Raw genomic sequence first — 26,028 nt, forward strand, 5'->3', positions numbered from 1 at the left:
ACTAGAAAAGGATTTTTATGTTTATGGTTGCTTAACAGGAGCAGATTCTATACCAGAGGCCCTCCAGAAACAGAAAGAACTTAACCAGCTCTTGCAAAAAGCAGGATTTAAGCTGAGAAAATAGTGCACAAACAACTTTCACATACTACAGGACATTCCGAAGAAAGATATGATTTCAAACGTAAAACTGGAAGATACCGATTATGAGGACTGTAGCATAAAGACCCTTGGGATCACTTGGATGCTTAAAGCGGACCATTTTTGTGGCAAAACAGAAATTGCAATAAAAGATATAATAACCAGAAGAGATGTCGTATCCGAAATTTTTAGGATTTTCGATTGTCTGGGGCTATTTTCACCGGTGGGCATGAAGGCAAACATTTTTATGCAACACCTCAGCAAGGAAGGACTTGGATATGAAGAAGCACTTCCAGTACATCTTTAGGAAGAATGGAAATGCAATGCTCTTGGCACATTTTTTGATTCTTGTGTCCCGCTTTCTTGTCCGACTAGATCTGGAAAACCCCCTTGGTTTACCAAAGAGTTATCCAGTCTAAAAAACTTAAAATCAAGACTTTATAAAAAATTTCAAGAAGTGGGTTCTCCTACTTCTTACTCTCGCTATGTAATAGCTCGGTCAAATTTTTCAGTTCTTAATGCTCAATGCTATAAGAACTACCTATCTCGATGCAGGATACGTTTTTCTCAGGACCCTAAACAGTTTTACTGCTTCGTAAACAGTAAGCGTAGAACGTCCGCACACCCATCAGGCATTTGTCGATCTTTTTGCCCAAGATTTCCTAACCACCTATTCTGAGGAAAGCTACTCTGGTCATCCGTACCCATACGGTTTACCGAGATCGAACGGCATTTTCAGTCCTTTGTTAAATGAATGTTCTTTACTTCATGATCTTCGACTAGTTAAGCCGGTGTTTTCACCGGGTCCAGACAGGGTTCCAGGTTGTGTACTCAGGTACTGGGACGAGGCTCTGCGTGGAGTCTTGCTTATACTATTCACCCTGTCCATCGATTCTTCTTGCTTCTGAAGCAAAAAATTATAAAAGTATAGCAAAGTTATTCGCTATTCCTAAAATGTTTGAGAAGGTTTTAACTTCGCACTTGCAACATCTTTGCAAGTCACTTATATCTCGAACACAGCATGGGTTTAGAAGGCGGCGATCAACCACCAAGAACTTGTTAGCTCTTTCATTATTAAAGGCTTTCAAGGCAACTTACAGACGGAAACTTATATATATATAGTGACATATCTATAGTCCATGCTCCGCATACCCTTATCTATGTCCATTACCCTACACCCACAGACTATAAACAATCCGACAACCTCAGCCTCGAACCACCATAAACAATCTCACGCTCGAAGTGGACAACGCGTAGCCGATAGCAGGCAATGTAAACAAACACCCTAAGCTAGAAGTTGAACATAAAACAATAGAAACAACCAAGTTAATTCCGTTCAAGACATCTGACTTCAGTCATCGTTGGGGATCTAACTAACCTTTGTACGCTAAGATTAAGTGAAATAATAAATCTTTTTAAAAACTTAAACTCAAGTGTCGCATATTCAACTGGCGCAGTCGGTAGGATCTCAGTTAAAATTGAATCCATTTTTTTAGACAATCAATTGGCGTAGTGACAGTTACAGTGCGTAGTAACCTACAGTGATCAGAGAAAAAGTAACGCTAATACTAAAAAAAAACTCAATTAATATTAAAAAAACATGCCGCTAACAGATATACACCTGAACCAAGCCTTGAAGTCAATCAGGCAAATTCCACCATACGACGGATGCCAAGAACGTCTAAGTTCGTTCATAAGCAGGATTGAGTACATCTCCGGATTTTACCCAACAGAAGACATCCGGCAACAAAGCATCATGTACGGAGCCACTGAGGGTCAACTGTGCGGACGAGCACAACTTTTATCACAGAGCCTTCAACCCAACACCTGGAGTGATCTAAAGGAAGCCCTAATCAGCAAATTCAACAACCACACTCCATACGAGACGCTACTACAACAATTACACGATACCAAATTCAATGGGAGTATTCGTAAGTTCATAGAGGAACTAGAAATTAAGTCCAATGTTATATGAGCAAACTAAATCTGGAAACTAGCGCAGAAAATAAGATAATCTTTAAAAACGCTCTGGAAAATGCCACCAGCCATACCATAGAAGATGCTCTACCCAATAGACTGTTCATTATCTTAGCAAAGAAAGACATTTCTACTATGGCTAAACTAGAACGAGGGGGAACGTTGTGAGTTGCTGCGGACACCGCAACTCTACAGTTATACCCGATACTAAGTCAGTATGGCTCTCCTCCGGCAGACGCCGCTAATCTTAAACGACACGACAAAGAATGCGTGCGAGAGAGACAGAAAATCAGTCTGAGCGTGACGTCGGGCGCTGCGTAGCCAATGCAAATTGATTTGTTCCTTTTGGCTACAAAAATTATCTGATCTGATTCAAATTCAGCAACCGGATAGATATAGTCATTCTCTATGATTCTGCGTTTTTAGTTTTCTCGAATCTGCAATATTGTGGATGCAACAGATTTTCGTCCTTTGTGTGGGCGGATGGGGGTGGGGGAAATTCTGAGATATACGTGTTATAGTGACATCTTAAAGGAGTGTGTGTACCAAATTTGGTTACTCTAGCCTTAATAGTCTCTGAGATTTGTGGTTGCCTCAGATTTTCGTCCTTTGTGGTGGCGGAAGGGGGTGCGGCGAAATTTTGACACAAAACGGTCAAGGTCCGATATCACACTCCTGTGATATACCAAATTTGGTTGCTCTAGCTCTTATGGGTTCTGAGATCCTTGAACTCATATTTTGCAATTGGCAAAACCGACCATGAAACCTGTGTGTTAGAGAGAGACAGAGCGAGAAAGCGTGAAATTGTTTTCTTGATTCTGGCTATAATAATTTTACGATCTGGTTCAGATGTTGCACTCTAGAAGATATAGTCATCTTCTACGATTCTGCGTTTTTAGTTTTCTCGTATCGTCGAAATTGTGGATGCCACAGATTTTCGCCCTTTGTGGGGGCGGAAGTGGGCGGGGCAAAGTTTTGAAATATTTTTGTAGCAGTGACATATCACAGAAGTCTGGATCCAAAACATCGTTGCTCTAGCTCTTACAGTCTTTGAGCACTAGGCGCTGAAGGGGACGGACAGACGGACAGACGGACGGACGGACGGACGGACAGACGGACAGACAGACATGGCTCAATGGACTCGGCTATTGATGCTGATCAAGAATATATATACTTTATGGGGTCGGAAACGATTCCTTCTGGACGTTACACACATCCACTTTTACCACAAATCTAATATACCCCAATGCTCATTTTGAGTATCGGGTAAAATTATAGAAATCCTCATAGTCAAAAAGACGAAATCCAAGCTCAAGTCGATAAACTAATCAAATATAGAATAGTTGAACCGTCAGCCTCAGAATACAACAGTCCACTTTTACTAGTACCAAAGAAATCCATAGATAACAAAAAGAAACGAGGGGGAACGTTGTGAGTTGCTTCGGAGACCGCAACTCTACGGTTATACCCGATACTAAGTCAGTATGGCTCTCCTCCAGCAGGCGGCGTCTAATATTAAACGACACGACAAAGAGTGCGTGCGAGAGAGACAGAAAATCAGTCTGAGCGTGACGTCGGGCGCTGCGTAGCCACTGCAAATTGATTTGTTCCTTTTGGCTATAAAAATGATCTGATCTGATCCAGATTCAGTAATCTGATAGATATGGTCATTATCTATGATTCTGCGTTTTTAGTTTTCTCAAATCTGCAATATTGTGGATGGAACAGATTTTCGTCCTTTGTGGGGGCGGAAGGGGGTGGGGCGAAATTTTGAGATATACGTTTTATAGTGAGATCTAACAGGAGTGCGGATACTAAATTTGGTTACTCTAGCTTTAATAGTCTCTGAGATTTGTGAATATCCCCAGATTTGCATCCTTTGCGGGGGCGGAAGGGGGTGTGGCGAAATTTTGAAACAAACTCGTCTCGGTCCGATATATTAGGAGTGTGGATACCAAATTTGGTTGCTCTAGCTTTTATAGTCTCTGAGATCTAGGCGCTAATGTTTTACTCTAAGCAAAGCCGCCTATGCTACGTGTGTGTTAGAGAGAGACAGGGCGAGAAAAAATGAAATTGTTTTCTTGATGCTGGCTATAATAATAATACGATCCAATTCAGATTCTGCAGTCTAAAGGATATGGTCATTCTCTACGATTCTGCTATTTTAGTTTTCTCATATCTTCAAAATTGTGGATGCCACAGATTTTCGTTCTTTGTGGGGGCGGAAGTGGGCGGGGCGAAGTTTTGAAATATTCTTGTAGCAGTGACAAATCACAGAAGTTTGGATCCAAAACATCGTTGCTCTTGCTCTTTTAGTCTTTGAGCATTAGGCGCTGAAGGGGACGGACAGACGGACGGACGGACAGACGGACAGACAGACAGACAGACAGACAGACAGACAGACAGACAGACAGACAGGGCTCAATCGACTCGGCTATTGATGCTGATCAAGAATATATATACTTTATGGGGTCGAAAACGATTCCTTCTGGACGTTACACACATACACTTTTACCACAAATCTAATATACCCCAATACTCATTTTGAGTATCGGGTATAAAAATCAGCTCAAGAGTTAGGAACCTACGAAAATTTCGTAAATGATAACAAGAATCACGAACACTCAAGAAACGGAAATAACAACCGTAGGAACGTTGGAACTTATTACCCTCGCTATAGTAGTAACGATTATAACAATCAAAACCCAAGTACTTCCAGAAATAATCATGGAACGAATCGAAATAATTCAGGAAATAATGCAGTAAATAATAAAGGATTATTTAATGAATTTAGAAATTCCTTAAACCAGGGCAGAATACAGAATCCACTAACTATCAAATTAACCAGACTCAGGCAGGTAGCAGTGCACCGAATCAGCCAGTCAAACGATCTAGGGAAAGTCAAAGTGGACAAATGAAAATGGATGTACATTTTCAGCAGAGTGCCTCGGAAGAAATCGAGGAAGACCATATATAGAAATAATGGTAAATAATAAAAAATTAAGAGGTATCGCGGACTCGGGATCGTCAATAAATATAATAAAAGAAAACTATACAGATTCTAAAGTCGATAGCAACAACCTCACTGTCCATACCATCAATGGACCCGTCAGTCTGACTAAGAGCATTACTGCAGTGCAACCAAAAATTGTCGACAAAACAAAAATGTTATATACATAATTTTTCTGAAAATTATGACATACTCTTAGGCAGAGAATATTTGATGGCCAGCAAAGCCGTAATCGATTACCGAAATGAAGCGGTAACGTTAGGAGTAATTGCCGACGGCAAGACCGCACACAAAGGTGATAAGTCATCTTCAAAGGAAGATATAACTACATCTACGTGCCTTGACCCATCTCCTGAAGGAGAGCAATACTTCGCTTCCGCGTTAGAGAATGAATTAAGGGAATGTAACCAGCTAAGGTTGGAACATTTAAATGACGAAGAAAAAGAGAAACTAAAGAAAGTTCTCTATGAGTTCAAGGACGTGCAGTATAAAGAAGGTGACATTTTGACCTTCACTAGTACAATAAAGCACGAAATTAAAACCCATCACGAAGATCCAGTATATCGTCGACCATACAAATATGCTGAAATACACGATCAAGAAGTGAATCAACAATCCCTATTGTGCACCCATTGCTATGATACCAAAGAAAATAGATGCTTCAGGAAAGCAGAAATATCGAATGGTAGTAGATTATAGAAATCTAAACGAAGTGACAATCAAGGATAAATTTCGTACACCCAGAATGGACGAAATACTAGATAAACTAGGTAGGTGCCAATATTTTACAACAATCGATTTAGCTAAGGGATTCCATCAAATTCCCATGGAACCTAGCTCGATCCCAAAAACAGCTTTCTCCACGAAGCATGGTCATTACGAGTTCACTCGTATGCCTTTTGGGCTAACCACTGCCCCCGCCACATTCCAAAGATGCATGAACAATCTGTTAGAAGATTTAATTTTCAAAGATTGCCTTGTGTATCTAGACGACATCATTATCTATTCCACATCATTGGAAGAACATTTGTTGTCTCTTAAAAGGGTCTTTGGAAAGTTGAGAGATGCAAACCTCAAACTTCAAATGGATAAGAGTGAATTCCTTAAGAAAGAAACGGAATTCCTAGGCCATGTAGTAACAACTAACGGCATAGTTCCTAATCCAAAGAAAATATCCGCCATAATAAACTTCCCAATACCCAATACAACCGCAAAAATAAAATCATTCATAGGTTTGTGCGGATTTTATAGGAAATTCATTCCCAATTTTGCTAATATAGCAAAACCAATGACACTCAAATTAAAGAAACGAGCAGTCATAGACCCAACCGAGGAAAAATACGTCGAGGCCTTCGAAAAGTTGAAAGTACTTATCACCTCAGACCCCATCCTCGCATTCCCAGATTTCAACAAAATGTTCACGGTAACAACCGATGCAAGTAACATTGCAGTAGGAGCAGTGTTGCCGCAAGACCACAAACCAATTTGCTACGCAAGTAGAACCCTAAATAAACATGAAATCAATTATTAAGCAATAGAAAAGGAATTACTAGTTATAGTTTGGGCAACTAAGTATTTCAGATCATACCTGTTTGGTAGAACGTTTGATATATTAAGCGATCATAAACCCTTGATTTGGTTAAATAACCTCAAGGAACCAAATATGAAGCTACAACGATGGAAGATCAAATTAAATGAATTTGACTTCAAAATAAAATATTTACCAGGAAAGCAGAACCATGTGGCCGATGACAGAGTCATTAGCGAAAAATATAATAAAGGAATATGTGTGTACCAAAAAGAGCGCACTATATTTCCATAATGATGTAGACTTCCCACTGTTCCAAAGGGCATTCCTGGAGATAATCAGTCCCAATCACTTGACTAAACTGATTAGATCCAGTACCAAACTCATAGATATTCCGAACTACTCCGAATTCAAGGAACAAATATTGAAGAATCATAAAGAGCTACTTCACCCAGGTATCGAAAAGACCACTAATTGGTTTAAAGGAAAATTCGACTACCCTGATTATCAAAAGTTAATCCAAAATATTATCAATGAATGTCCTAATCGTAACACCAATCTAACCTTCGAAATCACCCCTGAAATACAAAATATCAGAGAAAAGTATGTCATGGATTTTTATCTGGTAGGCAATCAACAATTCCTATCATGCATTGATGTATATTCTAAATTCGCTACCCTTGTAGAAGTTAAGAGTCGTGACTGGTTAGAAACAAAGAGAGCCATCATAAAAGTTTTTAACGAAATGGGCAAGCCACAGGGAATTAAAGCCGACAAAGATTCAGCCTTTATGTGCGCAGCATAGTTGGATGAGGAGCGAGGATAAATTAGAAAACAAGCTCACAAAATTCGAGTTAATTCTATTCACTTATAACCATAAAACGGTTCATAATACTACAAAAAGATCCCCAGCTGATATCTTCCTGTACGCCGGACTACCAGATTATAACACCCAACTGAATAAAGTTAGGAAGATCAATCATTTGAATAACGATCGAATTGACTTTGAAGTAGACACACGCTACAAGAATGCACCCCTAGTTAAAACAAAAACAACTAACCCGTTGAAAAGAACAGGTGAAACAGGTAGACGAAAAGCACTTTGAAGAGAAAAATAGAGGGAGAAAAATCACCCACTATAAAACGAAATTCAAAAGAAAGAAAAAATCTAATAAAAGTAAATACGATAATTGCAGAGTACCCGAAGAGAGTACTGGGAATCCGGAGCTACAACATGATTAAGATTATAATCTTACTAATGTTCACCGTCCTACAGTCTACCGGACAGAATATAGAGATAGATCCCATCAACTCAAGGAATGGATATCTCATATTCAAAACAAATACCATTAACATACCCATTAATTATGAATACCACTATCTAACAATTAATATAACAAAAACAGATGAAACATATCAGAGTTTACTAGAACAGGCAACCCAATTTGATAACGAAATCCAAGTTCACTATTTAGTCGAGAAATTGCAACGTGAATTCAACGGCATAAAAATAGCCAAAAGAAACAGAAGAGGCCTTATAAATGCAAACTAATCAATGTGCACTAAGTTTAAGTGAAAGAATAAAATCTAAAACGTAAACTGCAGTGTCGCATATTTAACTATATATATATATATACAACGAAACCCATCGGCCTTTCCTTTCTGTGACGACTGCTAGGAGTTTAAACTGGAACATACACCTCGCCGTTGGATAATTGAACCTCGATCCACCCCTACAAGCATTGGTCCTTCGAGCCGGATCTTCGCCTTCCCCATAAGGAGAAGCTCACCCCAGCCAGCATCGGCGGATCGCTCCAAGTTCAAGATAAGTACTCTTCGATTGTGCCTAACAACAGTGCAGTGATTTTATGCGAGTTTTCCATCCCAATCCGAATTCCCGTGGCATATGTACATACATGTAGGGATGCTTGGTGAGCTCCCTACAAGTGAGTAAGAATCCGCTCCAGAAACTCCATCAAATATAAGCCACACGTCTTTGTATTGTCTTTATTTTAATAAATGGTTACAATAAGTTTCTTTTTCTTAACACGTTCTTCTCTGCACGTCTACTCGCTTCCGCAGTCGAACTCTTACTTAGCTATCGATATATCTTCCTCTCATACCCTTGACTATCCCTAGCGATAGATCGATACTCATTAAAGGGCTGCCAACCCTACATTCGGCCGTCCTGGCTCATCATTCGACCCGAATGATTGAGACCACATTTTCATATACTCTGCCACCGTATTGGTCTTCAAGGCCCTTCACCATCACCCACTTTCTCAACAATGTACCGTCCATGTCTTAGTTTACGCGTCACAATATAAGGACCCAAGAATCTTCCCTTTAGTAGCTACCATATCATTAACTTGGTACTCTTTTTCTGGTTTCCGGGACTTGTTGAACGACTTGCAATTTTCATTTTGCAGCTCTGCAGCTCTAAAATATACTCTTCCTCTACAAGCTTTTCTAAGTCACTGTCATACTTTGTCCTCATTTTTATGCCTGTCAAAATCTTAAATGGGGATATCTTGGTACTTCTCGGAGGAGTGGAGCTTATAAACAATTGTACTCTACCAACATGCTTGTACCAGGCTTTCGGATCTTCTGCGCAAAGCTTTGTTAACATAGTAGTAACGACCTTATTAATTCGTTCTACCTGTCCATTACCACGCGGCACTCCTGTCGCTATCAGCAAATGTTGGATATCCTGTTCCTTACAATATTCCTCGAAAACATTAGCAGTAAATGCAGTGCCTATATCTGTGATCACACGCTTCGGGTTTCCAAAAACTTCGCCCTGTTTCTGCAACCTGTCAACCACATCATCAGCGCCTGTACTCTTTGTTGGATAAAGCCAGACAAATTTAGAAAAAGCGTCGACAAGCACTAGGACGTGGTTATACTGTTTCTTAGTCAACTCCATCGGTCCAATATGGTCAATATGATACGTTTGCAAAGGCTCATCAGATTTGTCAATTACATTAAAATACCCTTCTTTCTTTCAAAATTTTGCGTCGCTCACAATGCACTCCACACACGACTTAACAATCCTATCCACTTTCCCTAACAAATCTGGAATAAAGTATTCGCGCTGCACTAGATCGATAGTTCTTTTGACACCAAAATGACCCTGACGATGAGCAATCATTATGATTTCGCTTTCCATCCCATATGGTATTACGATCAACTCTTTAACTGGATCCTTGTGCAAAATGTCATACTTCAAATAAAAGTCGTCATAAGAGTCGGGTTCTGAAAAATTGCTGATATATAAATATCCTGACGTTGAGCCTGCTTTATTCGATGTCTCAGTGAATCTTCCAACAACAAACAATGCACTCTACTCAATGCATCGACGTGTTTCATCTTTGTCCCTGACCGATGCTCAATTTCATAATTGAAGTCCTGAAGAAATATGGCCCAACGAGATACCTTAACTGGAACATCTTGTTTCCTCATCGTTAACGCAAAAGCATTACAGTCAGTAATAATTTGTATCTTTCTCCCAAGCAAATACACTCCCCAATTCTTTATAGCCTGCACTATAGCCCTTCTGATTAAACAACTTTAAAACAGGAGAACAGGATAAATAAACTTTCAACTGAATGAATGATGCTAACTCTTCTTCACCCATTTTGAAAGAAACATCCTTTTTCATCAAAATTGTCAGTGGTCTGGCCACGACAGAAAAATCCTTAACAAATATACGGAAATAGGAAGTTAGGCCCAAATAGCGTTGAACTTGTTTCCTGCCTCTCGGAATTGGAACATTTTCAACTGCCGAAGTTTTATCTTGAGATGGTCTTATCGTTGAATTCTCTATTATGTAACCCAAAAAATAAGCCTTGCGCTGTAACACTTGCGATTTCTCCCATTTTATGCGTAATCCTGAAATCTCTGCGATACTCAACACCTTCTGTAATTTTTCAAGTCCTTCTTGCACTTCCTTTGATGGAATAATAATATCGTCCATATACAAAATCAAAATACCATCATCTATCAATGGTCTGAAAACCGCATATATGTACCTCATAAATACTGGAGGGGAGTTAGTAATCCCAAATGGTACATAATTAAATTCATACTGTCCACTCTGTGTGACAAAAGAGGTATATTTACGAGAATCCTCATGTACTGGCACGTGAAAAACCCATTAGACAAATCCAACGTAGTGAAAACACGTTCTTCCTGAAGCTTGAGTAAAACATCGTCGATTAACGCCATTGGAAAATTGTCACGAATTATCTTTTCATTAAATTTTTTATAATCACAACAAATTCTTTTTGAGCCATCCTTCTTGGCGACAAGCATTGCAGGGGACGAGTATTCAGAAACACTATGGCGAATTATTCCTTCCTTTAACCAATCCCTGACCTGCTTATCGACTTTTTCATTGTCCACGTAAGGTAGGCGTCTAGGTCTTTGACGGACCGGTACTTCATCTGACAATATTATCTTCATTTCAACAGGGCTGTTTTCTTGTTTTACGGGCTTATAATTTTCTACCAATCCAGCTATTATTGACCTCACCTCACGGTTCAAATGCGACAGGTCTATTCCTCGTGAGAACTCTTCAATAATATTGCTCGACAGTATCTGATGGAACGTGTTTTCCAATTCATCAATTGCGCTCCCTGAATCCGGAGGCCTGCTCACTTGAGTATCACTATGTTGAATGAACTCTAGATTTCGGCTTCCTTTAGTGAAACTACTGCTAACATACTCCTTTTCCGGTGGAACTTCAACCTCCCCTTGACGGATGTCATTTATTGAATGAAAGAAAACTCCTTTCTTCCCTATGCTTGCATTGAAAAAATCAAGAACATCACTTCCAATTACACCTTCGTACAGGGTATCATCGTCACGGACTACATGAAAACACATTTCCAAAGGAACGTCATCCAACTTAGTAACAACGTTAAATGAACCCAACGTATAGATTTTCTTGCCTCCTATTCCTATCAGTTCTTTTATATCGTTTTTCAACGCAACTGGGAAAATCTTTCTGTAGACTTTCTCGCTCATGGTACAAATATCGCTGCCAGAATCAATCAATGCAGTGATATCTTCATTAGCAATTTCGAAATTCTTAAAAGCCCGATTAAAACTGGTCTGAGAAAATTGCTGGACATTTGAAATTTTCTTCTCTGTTGCCATTCGTGAACCTTTTGCCTCGCATTGATTTGCCTTGTGACCTAGTTGATTGCAATTAAAACATTTGACGGCACTTTCCTTGCAATACTTTGCAATATGACTACCTCCACATTTGAAACAACGCCATTCATCCCTGATTTGTACCGAACTATTCTCAAACTTTGGTTTTGCCCTTAGCGTACTTCCTTGATTCGCACTGATCTTTTCATAAATCTTAATTTGCCTACGAAATTCCTTAAAATTTTTTGCTTAGTACAGACAGCTTTTGTTTTGCTTGGAGTCAGGAATGCCCTCAATAATATATTCAATAATACTTTCTTCATCTAGCTGGGATTTACTTGCCATGGTACACATGCTATAAAAATATTCAACTAAAATCTCCTTATGGGTCTTCTTTCTATTTTCTAATAGCTTATGAACTTGCTTTGCCGTTAACTTCTCAGGGAATCTTCGATGTCTCTTAATGTGAACGCCATGTTTACTGAACTACCAACTTCTGCTTCGCTTACCGAATTTAAAATTGGCGCGTCTTCTGTCTGTTCGTCCCCAGTTGTATTGATCGTTTCTTCGTATATAGATTCTTCGTTTTCGTCTTGATCTAGTCTAAAATACGAATATAGTCTCTCCCGTAAAACTGATTTAACACCTGAATGCTGCAGATGTTGCTCTTTCAATTTTTCTCTCAACTCTGCTACGGTTAGGTCTAAGATTTCTTCGCGTTGCATATTACACTATTAGCTTAAATATAGTTTACGTTGAATCCGCTTCCTAAAATTTGTAACACCTTAAATCTGTTCCGTATATTCAATACTTGCGTATACAGACATCAGGTGCGAGAATCGTCTTTTCCAATACACGCAGACAAACGATGCGTTCTTCTTCACGTCGTTGTCGTTCGCAGGGTATACAAGCCGCACGGGGCCGTGCGAAGTGCCACTGTTGTTGTTTCGTCGTTTGCTGCTTTCCTCTACACTCGCAATGTGGACGAAAATGAATAACGTCGTTCAAGTCTTCCTTGCTTTGTAGATTCCTTCTTTGCGTCGTCTTCGTTCGCAGGGTATACACGCCGCACGTGGCCGTGCGAAGTGCCACTGTTGTTGCTTCGTCGTTTGCTGCTTTCCTCTTTTCTGCACGTTCGCAATCTGAACGTCTCTTCAGTCCTCCTTGCTCTGTACTTTCGTCGTTGGCTTTTCACTCTTTCCCGTTTGCCTTGCTCTTTTGACGAAAACGAATAGTGTCGTTTTGCGTCCTCTTTCCACTTTATTTTCGGGTCTGCGTTTATTTTGTAGCCTCGTCATTTTGTAGCTCTGTAGCTCTTCGTTGTTAGCTACCTCTGCTCTCTGCACTTTGACGAAAACGAATAGTGTCGTTTTGCGTCCTCTTCCCTCTTTATTTTCGTTTCTCACAGCCGCTTCTCGGCATCTGCTTTCATTTGATCGTCGTAGCTTCGTTGGTCGTAATTTCACAATTTTGCGCAAAACTTAATGGTATTGGCAACTTGTACACGAATACACATTCACTTGTGGTTCTATCCCGGACGAGCCCCCAAATTGTAGGGATCCTTGGTGAGCTCCCTACAAGTGAGTAAGAATCCGCTCCAGAAACTCCATCAAATATAAGCCACACGTCGTTGTATTGTCTTTATTTTAATAAATGGTTACAATAAGTTTCTTTTTCTTAACACGTTTTTCTCTGCAAGTCTACTCGCTCCCGCAGTCGAACTTTACTTAGCTATCGATATATCTTCCTCTCATACCCTTGACCATACCCATCCACCCAGCTCCAACGGCTCAGTCACTACGCCCACATCTTCCCGTCCGGCCCCAGCTGAGCGAGGAGCACGTCCCGGGCTCACACACCACATGCCTTCGAGGCTTTGTTGCTCCCCTCGGTAGACCCTCGCACGGCTCCTAGCACTATGGCCCTGTCGGCCGCCAGTTCCGCACGGTCTACGTTTGCCTTGGCTGCAAGCAGACTGACCCGCTTCGACCAGAATCTCAGCGCTCCAGATGCTAGCACACCAACCCGCTCGCTCTCCCAAGTCCATCGAGAACAACTCCGAAGCCTGTGGGCAAAGGTGGACGCGGAGTTCGCGGCCTGTTCGGTGACGATGGCGGAAGAGGATCCAGAGGGTGTAGCTGATGTCCAAGAGATTACCGATGACTGCTACGCGGTCTACGCGCAATGCCTGGCCGAACTGAACGATCAGCTCGAGCCCCCGAATGTCCCCGAATGTTCAAGTGCCGACTTCCGGCGGTTGCCGCCTCCCTCCATGTGACACTGAAGTTTTCAGTGGGGACTATCAGCAGTGGCCCACGTTCCGAGACCTGTTCACCGCCATCTACATAGAAAACCCAAGGTTTTCTCCAGTGGAAAAACTGTTCCACCTCAACAAAAAGACCAGCGGTGAAGCCCACGACATAGTGGCACAGGCTCCACTTACGAACGAGGGTTTCGCGTCCGCATGGAACGCCCTCCGTGAGCGTTTCCAAAACAAGAGGCTTATACTCAAGGCCCAGCTGAAGATCCTTTTCAGTCTGCCGCAAATCCGTACCGAATCAGCAGCAGCGCTAAAAGAGCTCCAGAGGGCCGTCCACAAGTGCCTCACGACACTCACCCATTCCGAGGTCTCCACAGACAGCGTTTTCGCTGACGGAGTTTTAGTGTACCTCATTTCCGCTAAGCTGCCAAAGACGACCTTAGAGCTTTGGGATCAATCCGTGACGCACAAGTCCGAAATTCCCACCTGGCACGCCACGGACAAGTTCCTGGCGGAGCGGTACCTGTCTCTCGAAGTGACCGAGGACGACCATCCAGGCATGCAGACTCAGGCCCACTCCAGGGCGAGCATACGCACTTCAGACAATTCGAGAAGCAATCCGTTTCGGTCTCAAGGAAGTCCTTATCCTAGGAGTGCCCACTCGTTCGAGACCACAGTGAATCAAACGTGGAGCACGTGTGATCTATGCTCCATAGAGTATCATCCAATCCGGTTATGCCCTTACTTCCTTCAAATGCCCGCTGGCACTCGCTCCGACTACATTAAGCAAAAGCAGCTTTGTTTGAACTGCTTTGCAAGGGGCCACCAGATACGAGCATGCCAAAGCGCCCATAATTGCATAATTTGTGGAGACCGGCACCATACGCTTCTACACCGTAGCAATCCAGCAAACTCCAGCGAGGCGATTTCCACAACGGCACAAAATTCCTCAGCGTGGCCCGAGCTACATCTACGAGTACCAAGCGTACAAAATCCAAGTTCGTCCAAAGCCCAGCCAAACGTTCAGTCGTATTTCGCCTCCGGCACGAGTGCTGTCCTCCTAGGCACGGCCATCGTTAATATTTGCCACCTGGGAAAAACTTTCCACGCCCGCGCTCTGATCGACTCTGGCTCAAAAGCGACGTTCATTGCAGAACGTCTTGTGGACAAGATCAAATTGCCATTCCAACGTATCCAGGCACAGGTCTCCGGCCTAAATAATGCCGTATCCGCTCAGTCAAAGAAGCTCTGCAGTTTTTCCATCCGTTCTCCGACTAAGCCGGGCTTACAACTAAATGCCCGGCCTACGTTATTGCGGAATTGGCCGCGAATATTCCATCGCATCCGATCTCGCAAGGGTTCTTGAGAGACCTGCCGAACCTCTCATGGGCGGATCCGACCTTCTATGAGAGTTCACAAATAGATGTCCTGATTGGAGCAGATATCCTTCCGTCCATTCATTTAAGTGGCTCACTGACCAACATCTGTGGCTCTCTCCTCGGGCAGGAGATCATTTTCGGCTGGGTACTCACAGGTCCAGTGCCTCAGGTGATGAATCAAATCTCATAGTTCTCGAGTCAAATTTCCAGACGACCTATCACACTGGTAGAAGACTCGGGGTCTTTTTACGACAGCAATTTCCTTCCAGCTCCCTCCGCAGAAGTTCTCGAACGGTCTCCTGACCGACGGAAATATTTCCAAAATATGCACTGTATGAAAGCTCTACGCTCCGGTCCGAATTCAAGCCTGAACTCGAAGGTGAATCCGTCCTTAGATCAACATAGCCTCACCAGACTATGCAACCGGGCGGCAATTTCCAATGTCTTAAATGTGCCTCTCACCCGTTCCAAGATCGTTACTTATGTGTCTTCGACGCCTTTCAACCTAGTTCTCCGCACCCAGATATGGCCCCACGTCCCCGCGCCAACCGCACAAGGGAGAACCGACATGCTCGGGAAATTGGGTCCTACCGTTGCCGAATCTGCCAAGGAGTCCATCCGCTACGGACCTACCACCAATTTCTTCTCCTGAGCCCCGAAGAGAGACTCCGAGCTGTCCTTATCAACCAGTATTGCGGGAACTGCCTGGCTCACCAACACTCCGACAAGAACAACCACACGCTACTCCACGTACCCACGTCTCGTCGTCCAGCCCGCTCAGCCTCGGGAGCATCGTCGCCATCGAACCATGCCAAACGCCGCCCTCGTCGTCCAGCCCGCTCAGCCGCGACTGTACCGTCGTCATCTACATCGGCTCACGACGAACGACACACTCCATCCACAGATGGTGGGGAGGATGTTCAGGCCAGCAGTAAACAATTTTCGCGCACTGTGTCAACTCCGTGCGCCCCGGTCCCAACTCGCTCTCGCGCGCTCGGAGGGGCGCTCGGATCCACAATCCACGATCCACACGGCGCTCACGGCAGCAAAAGCATCATAAGGCATTGAGTTAGTTAGTTACAATTTCTCCCCGCTTCAGACGGGGGCGCGACCCCGTGACCCCGCGACCCCCGCGCGACCCCCCCAACCAAATACACACACATAATTATATATATACCACGAAACACAACGGTTTTTCAACGGTTTTGACGGCTACTCGGAGGTTCACTGGATCATCAATTTCGTTGTGGGAGAGTTAAGCTTCGATCGAATATGAGGCACTTGGGCATATGAAGGAAATGCACACGAAGGAAATAGCAAGATCACGATATTTTATTCCACATCACTGTGTAATGAAACCTGACAGCTCTACTACGAAATTGAGAGTTGTCTTTGATGCTTCTGCTGTTACGTCGTCCGGCAAATCACTCAACGATTTGATGCATAAAGGCCCGACCGTGTAAAGTTCGATATTTTCAATATTTCTTCGATTCCGGATGCACAAATATGTATTTACGGCTGACATCGAACAAATGTATCGTCAGATCTGGGTCAATCCTGAGGACCAGTATTATCAAACAATAGTATGGCGAAATGATCCATCAGAAGATCTGAGATATTACAGACTTAAAACTGTAACATATGGAACTCAGGCAGCTCCATATTTAGCCACAAAATGCCTACAATATCTTGTTCAAAAGGGCAAGAGAGAATACCCGGCGGGAGATGCTGCACTAGAAAAGGATTTTTATGTTTATGGTTGCTTAACAGGAGCAGATTCTATACCAGAGGCCCTCCAGAAACAGAAAGAACTTAACCAGCTCTTGCAAAAAGCAGGATTTAAGCTGAGAAAATAGTGCACAAACAACTTTCACATACTACAGGACATTCCGAAGAAAGATATGATTTCAAACGTAAAACTGGAAGATACCGATTATGAGGACTGTAGCATAAAGACCCTTGGGATCACTTGGATGCTTAAAGCGGACCATTTTTGTGGCAAAACAGAAATTGCAATAAAAGATATAATAACCAGAAGAGATGTCGTATCCGAAATTTTTAGGATTTTCGATTGTCTGGGGCTATTTTCACCGGTGGGCATGAAGGCAAACATTTTTATGCAACACCTCAGCAAGGAAGGACTTGGATATGAAGAAGCACTTCCAGTACATCTTTAGGAAGAATGGAAATGCAATGCTCTTGGCACATTTTTTGATTCTTGTGTCCCGCTTTCTTGTCCGACTAGATCTGGAAAACCCCCTTGGTTTACCAAAGAGTTATCCAGTCTAAAAATCTTAAAATCAAGACTTTATAAAAAATTTCAAGAAGTGGGTTCTCCTACTTCTTACTCTCGCTATGTAATAGCTCGGTCAAATTTTTCAGTTCTTAATGCTCAATGCTATAAGAACTACCTATCTCGATGCAGGATACGTTTTTCTCAGGACCCTAAACAGTTTTACTGCTTCGTAAACAGTAAGCGTAGAACGTCCGCACACCCATCAGGCATTTGTCGATCTTTTTGCCCAAGATTTCCTAACCACCTATTCTGAGGAAAGCTACTCTGGTCATCCGTACCCATACGGTTTACCGAGATCGAACGGCATTTTCAGTCCTTTGTTAAATGAATGTTCTTTACTTCATGATCTTCGACTAGTTAAGCCGGTGTTTTCACCGGGTCCAGACAGGGTTCCAGGTTGTGTACTCAGGTACTGGGCCGAGGCTCTGCGTGGAGTCTTGCTTATACTATTCACCCTGTCCATCGATTCTTCTTGCTTCTGAAGCAAAAAATTATAAAAGTATAGCAAAGTTATTCGCTATTCCTAAAATGTTTGAGAAGGTTTTAACTTCGCACTTGCAACATCTTTGCAAGTCACTTATATCTCGAACACAGCATGGGTTTAGAAGGCGGCGATCAACCACCAAGAACTTGTTAGCTCTGTCATTATTAAAGGCTTTCAAGGCAACTTACAGACGGAAACTTATATATATATAGTGACATATCTATAGTCCATGCTCCGCATACCCTTATCTATGTCCATTACCCTACACCCACAGACTATAAACAATCCGACAACCTCAGCCTCGAACCACCATAAACAATCTCACGCTCGAAGTGGACAACGCGTAGCCGATAGCAGGCAATGTAAACAAACACCCTAAGCTAGAAGTTGAACATAAAACAATAGAAACAACCAAGTTAATTCCGTTCAAGACATCTGACTTCAGTCATCGTTCGGGATCTAACTAACCTTTGTACGCTAAGATTAAGTGAAATAATAAATCTTTTTAAAAACTTAAACTCAAGTGTCGCATATTCAACTGGCGCAGTCGGTAGGATCTCAGTTAGGTTAGGTTAGGTTAACCCGGACGGCCCTCAGCGGGGCCGCGCATAGGCCAATATGGCCCTTAGTTATCCGGATGGGGGGGTGTATGAACCGTCGCGGGAGTGTTAATGTGTTTTTAAAAAGTCCCCGAGAATCGAGGTGTTTTTAGCATAGGCCAGCAGTTCCTGAGGCGTCCTTTTGGAGGCATCTTCCAGTGATGCCAACACTGGGGCGCCCAGGTATCTCCTCCTTGCCCTTGAGAGAGCCGGACAGTTGCAGATGAGATGTTCCAGGGTTTCGATAGCCCCAGGTTCCTCACATTTCCTGCAACTGTCTCTGTTGGTGGTGCCTAGCTTTGCTGCATGTGCAGCAGCCAGACAGTGACCTGTTAGTATTCCCACCATCAGTCTGCAGTCCTTTCGTGGTAGGTGCAGTAGGTAGTGGCTAAGTTTCTCGTTGCGCTCCTTGCACATTATCTTCGAGGTTCTGCAGGTGGTGGTACTCCTCCACCTGCTATCAGTCTGTGCTCTAGCCTGCTTCTCTAGATCGCCTTGCAGCGTTCTGAGGGAGACAGGCACGTTCTCGGTTCTCCTATTCTCCAGCCCGACGCCCTCCTTAGCTAGTACGTCCGCCGCTTCGTTTCCTTCGATGCCCTGGTGGCTGGGAACCCAATAGATCCGCACTGTCTTTGTCGTGCTTAGGATGTCTAATGCCTCCCTGCTCGCCAAGACACTTCTGGAACTGACCACGGACGACTGCATGGATCTTATCGCCGCTTGGCTGTCGACGAATAGGTTGACCGCATCGTGTGCTCGTTCTGTGAGGAGAGCGACCTCCGCTGCTTTCCCGATGGCAAAAACTTCTGCCTGGAATATGCTGCATGGGTCGGGTAGCTTATACGACAGCCTTATCTCGGGGTCTGTGCAGTATAGGCCCGCTCCTACTCCTCCGTCCATCTTGGAGCCGTCTGTGTATATATTGAGGTGCTCAGTTTGGTCCCTTCCAATCTTCCAGTCTTCAGGTCCCAGAGATGTGGTTGTTTTGACGTCAAGGCAAGTTTGGGGGGTCATGTAGTCAGTTGATCTGGTCATTTCCCTGCCGATTGAACTATGCCCGTATCCTTGTGGCGATAGATTTCCTGATGCTATGAGGCGTTGTGCTGCCTTTCCCGCAATCAGGCGAGCTTGAATGTCCAGGGGGTCGATTCCGAGTATGGTTTCGAGTGCTTTTGTTGGGGTTGACCTCAGCGCCCCTGTAATACAGAGCAGAGCCTGTCGCTGAGTCTTCTCCATAAGCTTATGGTATGTCTTCTTTTCAGTAGCCTGCCACCACACTAAGGCTCCATACAGCAGAGTTGGTCGCACCACCGAGATGTAGATCCAGTGCATTAGAGCAGGTGACAGGCCCCATGTGCTGCTGAGCATCTTCTTGGATGCGTAAAGCGCAATGGTAGCCTTCTTCACCCTTTCCACTACATTGGGCCTCCATGCCAGCTTGCTGTCCAGTACTGTGCCTAGGTATTTCACCTGTGATTTTGGGGTCAGCCTAGTTTGGTCAATTTTCGGGGGGGTCCATATCGGTACCTTGTACCTCTTGGTAAAGAGGATGAGGTCCGTCTTGTCCGCGTTGATACTGAGTCCTACCTCTTCCGCCCACTCACGTATCTCTCAGTTAAAATTGAATCCATTTTTTTAGACAATCAATTGGCGTAGTGACAGTTACAGTGCGTAGTAACCTACAGTGATCAGAGAAAAAGTGACGCTAATACTAAAAAAAAACTCAATTAATATTAAAAAAACATGCCGCTAACAGATATACACCTGAACCAAGCCTTGAAGTCAATCAGGCCAATTCCACCATACGACGGATGCCAAGAACGTCTAAGCTCGTTCATAAGCAGGATTGAGTACATCTCCGAATTGTACCCAACAGAAGACATCCGGCAACAAAGCATCATCTACGGAGCCACTGAGGGTCAACTGTGCGGACGAGCACAACTTTTATCACAGAGCCTTCAACCCAACACCTGGAGTGATCTAAAGGAAGCCCTAATCAGCAAATTCAACAACCACACTCCATACGAGACGCTACTACAACAATTACACGATACCAAATTCAATGGGAGTATTCGTAAGTTCATAGAGGAACTAGAAATTAAGTCCAATGTTATAATAAGCAAACTAAATCTGGAAACTAGCGCAGAAAATAAGATAATCTTTAAAAACGCTCTGGCAAATGCCACCAGACATACCATAGAAGATGCACTACCCAATAAACTGTTCATCATTTTAGCAAAAAAAGACATTTCTAATATGGCTAATCTAGAAAAAGCAGCTCAAGAGTTACGAATCTACGAAAATTTCGTAAATGATAACAAGAATCACGAACACTCAAGGAACGGAAATAACAATCGTAGGAATGTTGGAACTTATTACCCTCGTTATAGTAATAATGATTCTAACAATCAAAACCCAAGTACTTCTAGAAATAACCATGGATCGAATAGAAACGAGGGGGAACGTTGTGAATTGCTGCGGACACCGCAACTCTACAGTTATACCCGATACTTAGTCAGTATGGCTCTCCTCCGGCAGACGCCGCTAATATTAAACGACACGACAAAGAGTGCGTGCGAGAGAGACAGAAAATCAGTCTGAGCATGACGTCGGGCGCTGCGTAGCCACTGCAAATTGATTTGTTCCTTTTGGCTATAAAAATGATCTGATCTGATCCAGATTCAGCAATATGATAGACATGATCATTATCTATGATTCTGCGTTTTTAGTTTTCTCGAATCTGAAATATTGTGGATGCAAAAGTTCTTCGTCTTTTGTGTGGGCGGAAGGGGGTGGGTCGAAATTTTGAGATATACGTTTTATAGTAGATCAAAGTAGATCTAACTGGAGTGCGGATACTAAATTTGGTTACTCTAGCGTTAATAGTCTCTGAGATTTGTGAATATCCCCAGATTTGCATCCTTTGCGGGGGCGGAAGGGGGTGAGGCGAAATTTTGAAACAAACTCGTCTCGGTCCGATATATTAGGAGTGTAGATACCAAATTTGGTTGCTCAAGCTTTTATACTATCTGAGATCTAGGCGCTAATGTTTTACTCTAAGAAAAGCCGCCTATGCTACGTGTGTGTTAGAGAGAGACAGGGCGAGAAAAAATGAAATTGTTTTCTTGATGCTGGCTATAATAATAATACGATCCAATTCAGATTCTGCAGTCTAAAAGATATGGTCATTCTCTACGATTCTGCGTTTTTGGTTTTATCGTATCTTTAAAAATGTGGAGCAGTGACATATCACAGAAGTCTGGATCCAAAACATCGTTGCTCTAGCTCTTATAGTCTTTGAGCACTAGGCGCTGAAGGGGACGGACAGACGGACGGACGGACAGACGGACAAACGGACGGACGGACAGACAGACATGGCTCAATCGACTCGGCTATTGATGCTGATCATGAATATATATACTTTATGGGGTCGGAAACGATTCCTTCTGGACGTTACATCCACTTTCACCACAAATCTAATATACCCCAATACTCATTTTGAGTATCGGGTATAATAATTGAGGAAATAATGCCGCAAATAATACATGAATTATTTATTTAATCAATTTAGAAATTCCCTAAACCAGGGCAGAGCACAGAATCCCACTAACTATCAAACCAATCAGACTCAGGTAGGTAGCAGTGCACTGAATCAGCCGGTCAAACGATCAAGGGAAAGTCAAAGTGGACAAATGAAAATGGATTTAAATTTTCAGCAGAGTGCCTCGGAAGAAATCGAGGAAGACCATATATAGAAATAATGGTAAATAATAAAAAATTAAGAGGTATCGCGGACTCGGGATCGTCAATAAATATAATAAAAGAAAACTATACAGATTCTAAAGTCGATAGCAACAACCTCACTGTCCATACCATCAATGGACCCGTCAGTCTGACTAAGAGCATTACTGCAGTGCAACCAAAAATTGTCGACAAAACAAAAATGTTATATACATAATTTTTCTGAAAATTATGACATACTCTTAGGCAGAGAATATTTGATGGCCAGCAAAGCCGTAATCGATTACCGAAATGAAGCGGTAACGTTAGGAGTAATTGCCGACGGCAAGACCGCACACAAAGGTGATAAGTCATCTTCAAAGGAAGATATAACTACATCTACGTGCCTTGACCCATCTCCTGAAGGAGAGCAATACTTCGCTTCCGCGTTAGAGAATGAATTAAGGGAATGTAACCAGCTAAGGTTGGAACATTTAAATGACGAAGAAAAAGAGAAACTAAAGAAAGTTCTCTATGAGTTCAAGGACGTGCAGTATAAAGAAGGTGACATTTTGACCTTCACTAGTACAATAAAGCACGAAATTAAAACCCATCACGAAGATCCAGTATATCGTCGACCATACAAATATGCTGAAATACACGATCAAGAAGTGAATCAACAATCCCTATTGTGCACCCATTGCTATGATACCAAAGAAAATAGATGCTTCAGGAAAGCAGAAATATCGAATGGTAGTAGATTATAGAAATCTAAACGAAGTGACAATCAAGGATAAATTTCGTACACCCAGAATGGACGAAATACTAGATAAACTAGGTAGGTGCCAATATTTCACAACAATCGATTTAGCTAAAGGATTCCATCAAATTCCTATGGAACCTAGCTCAATCCCAAAAACAGCTTACTCTACTAAGCATGGTCATTACGAGTTCACTCGTATGCCTTTTGGGCTAACCACTGCCCCCGCCCCATTTCAAAGATGCATGAACAATCTGTTAGAAGATTTCATTTTCAAAGATTGCCTTGTGTATCTAGACGATATCATTATCTATTCCACATCATTGGAAGAACATTTGTTGTCTCTTAAAAGGGTCTTTGGAAAGTTGAGAGATGCAAACCTCAAACTTCAAATGGATAAGTTTGAATTCCTGAAGAAAGAAACGGAATTCGTAGGCCATGTAGTAACAACTAACGGCATAGTTCCTAATCCAAAGAAAATATCCGCCATAATAAACTTCCCAATACCCAATACAACCACAAAAATAAAATCATTCATAGGTTTATGTGGATTTTATAGGAAATTCATTCCCAATTTCGCTAATATAGCAAAACCAATGACACTTAAATTAAAGAAACGAGCAGTCATAGACCCAACCGAGGAAAAATACGTTGAGGCCTTCAAAAAGTTGAAAGTACTTATCACCTCAGACCCCATCCTCGCATTCCCAGAGATCAACAAAATGTTCACGGTAACAACCGATGCAATTAACCTTGCATTAGGACCGGTGTTGTCACAAGACCACAAACCAATTTGCTACGCAAGTAGAACCTTAAACGAGCATGAAATCAATTATTAAGCAATAGAAAAGGAATTACTAGCTATAGTTTGGGCAACTAAGTATTTCAGATCATACCTGTTTGGTAGAACGTTTGATATATTAAGTGATCATAAACCCTTGATTTGGTTGAATAACCTCAAGGAACCAAATATGAAGCTACAACGATGGAAGATCAAATTAAATGAATTTGACTTCAAAATAAAATATTTACCAGGAAAGGAGAACCATGTAGCCGATGCGTTATCGAGAGTAAAGATTAACGAAAACCTACTCGGAGAAACCATTAATAGTGATTGTGCAACGGTCCATAGCGCGCCAGAAGATAATACAAATTATATTCCACTTAGGTTAGGTTAGGTTGAGGCGGCTGCCGGGCTCGCTCGGAGCCCGTCACACTTAGGCCGGTTTCGGCCCGTTGTGATACCGCATATGATCATTCCTTCCTGCGTTGTGAGACTTCCTGTCAGCAATTATCCCATCCAGATGCTCTCACAAAGTTGGCTATCCTCCTGGGACATAGTTTGGACATCTCTGAGATGTCGTGTAGAAAGGCTGCGCACAGGTGCTGTAGCCTTCTTCTGCTGAGAGCTGGGCAGGAGCAGAACAGATGTTCCACTGTCTCCCCCTCTTCCTCGTCTCTACAGCTGCGACAAAAATCGTTATGTGGGGCCCCCAGCCTGTTAGCGTGGGTGCCTATTAGCCAGTGTCCCGTGAGGGAACGTATGACTACGCTGCACCTTTTCCTGCTTAACTTGAGGAGCTCGGAGGTGCGCTTCATGTCCATGGTCGGCCATGTTTGCCGAGTTGTGCGACATCGTGGCACTGTTTGCCACATATCGTTTTTTAGTCGCTTGTATTGCTCCCTTATAATGAGCTTACAGGTGGCCATTGGCATACAGATATCCTCCTTGTCTTGGAGAAGGGGGATTGTAGTGCCAGATCTGGCAAGCTCGTCCGCTATACAGTTGCCCTCGATGTCCCGGTGGCCCGGGACCCAAATCAGGCTAATAGCAAATTGCTGACCCATCTCGTGCAGAGATTTGCGGCAGTCTGCCACGGTGGCCGAGTTCGAGAAAATCGCACTAAGCGATTTGATCGCAGCCTGGTTGTCTTATGTTTAGCTGTTCAGAGTAGATTCCCCCTCCGACTCTGTCGTCCAGCTTTGATCCATCTGTGAAGATGTTATGGCCCCATTTGTGCCTGGGAGTCCCTCGAGCCATTCGTCTCTGTGAGGGATGATTGTGTCGAAGGGAGTGACTGTGTACTCTCTTGGAACTTGGTAGTCTGTTTTTGAGGGGACGGTACTGCTATTATTTAATATGGCTGAGTGACCTATGCACTGTGTCACCCATTGATCTGAGTCTCTTAGACGTATTGCTGCTGCTTCTGCCCGTTCCTTTCCTGCGAGGTCAAGGCTCTGTAGGCATAGGATGGCATTTAGCGCATCATTTGGGGTGGTGCGAAGAGCTTCGCTGATACATAGGGCGGCAGTCCGCTGGACTTTGCCCAGTTGCTTGGTGATCGCCCTTTTCGATAGGGCCGGCCACCACACCGTAACTCCGTAGAGTAGTATTGGTCTAACTATAGCTTGATATATCCATTGGACTATGCTTGGGATCATACCCCATCTTAGCCCAATAGCTTTTTTGCATGTGTAGAGTGCAGTCATTGCCTTCTTCACTCTGTCTTTGACATTCAGGTTCCAGTTAAGCTTCTTGTCAATTACCAACCCTAAGTAACTGGCTCTGTCGCTAAAGGAGAGCCTGCATCCTTGTAGTATTGGAGGGTTGAGGGGCGGGACCTTGTATTTATTTGTGAATAATACGAGTTCCGTTTTTGAGGGATTTACTCCCAGACCGCGCGATTCTGTCCAATCCGACAGTTGCGCTAGCTTTGCGG

Source organism: Drosophila persimilis, unplaced genomic scaffold (assembly GCF_003286085.1).
Source record: "Drosophila persimilis strain 14011-0111.01,24,50 unplaced genomic scaffold, DperRS2 tig00000572-arrow-pilon, whole genome shotgun sequence".
NCBI classification, from domain to species: Eukaryota; Metazoa; Arthropoda; class Insecta; order Diptera; family Drosophilidae; genus Drosophila; species Drosophila persimilis.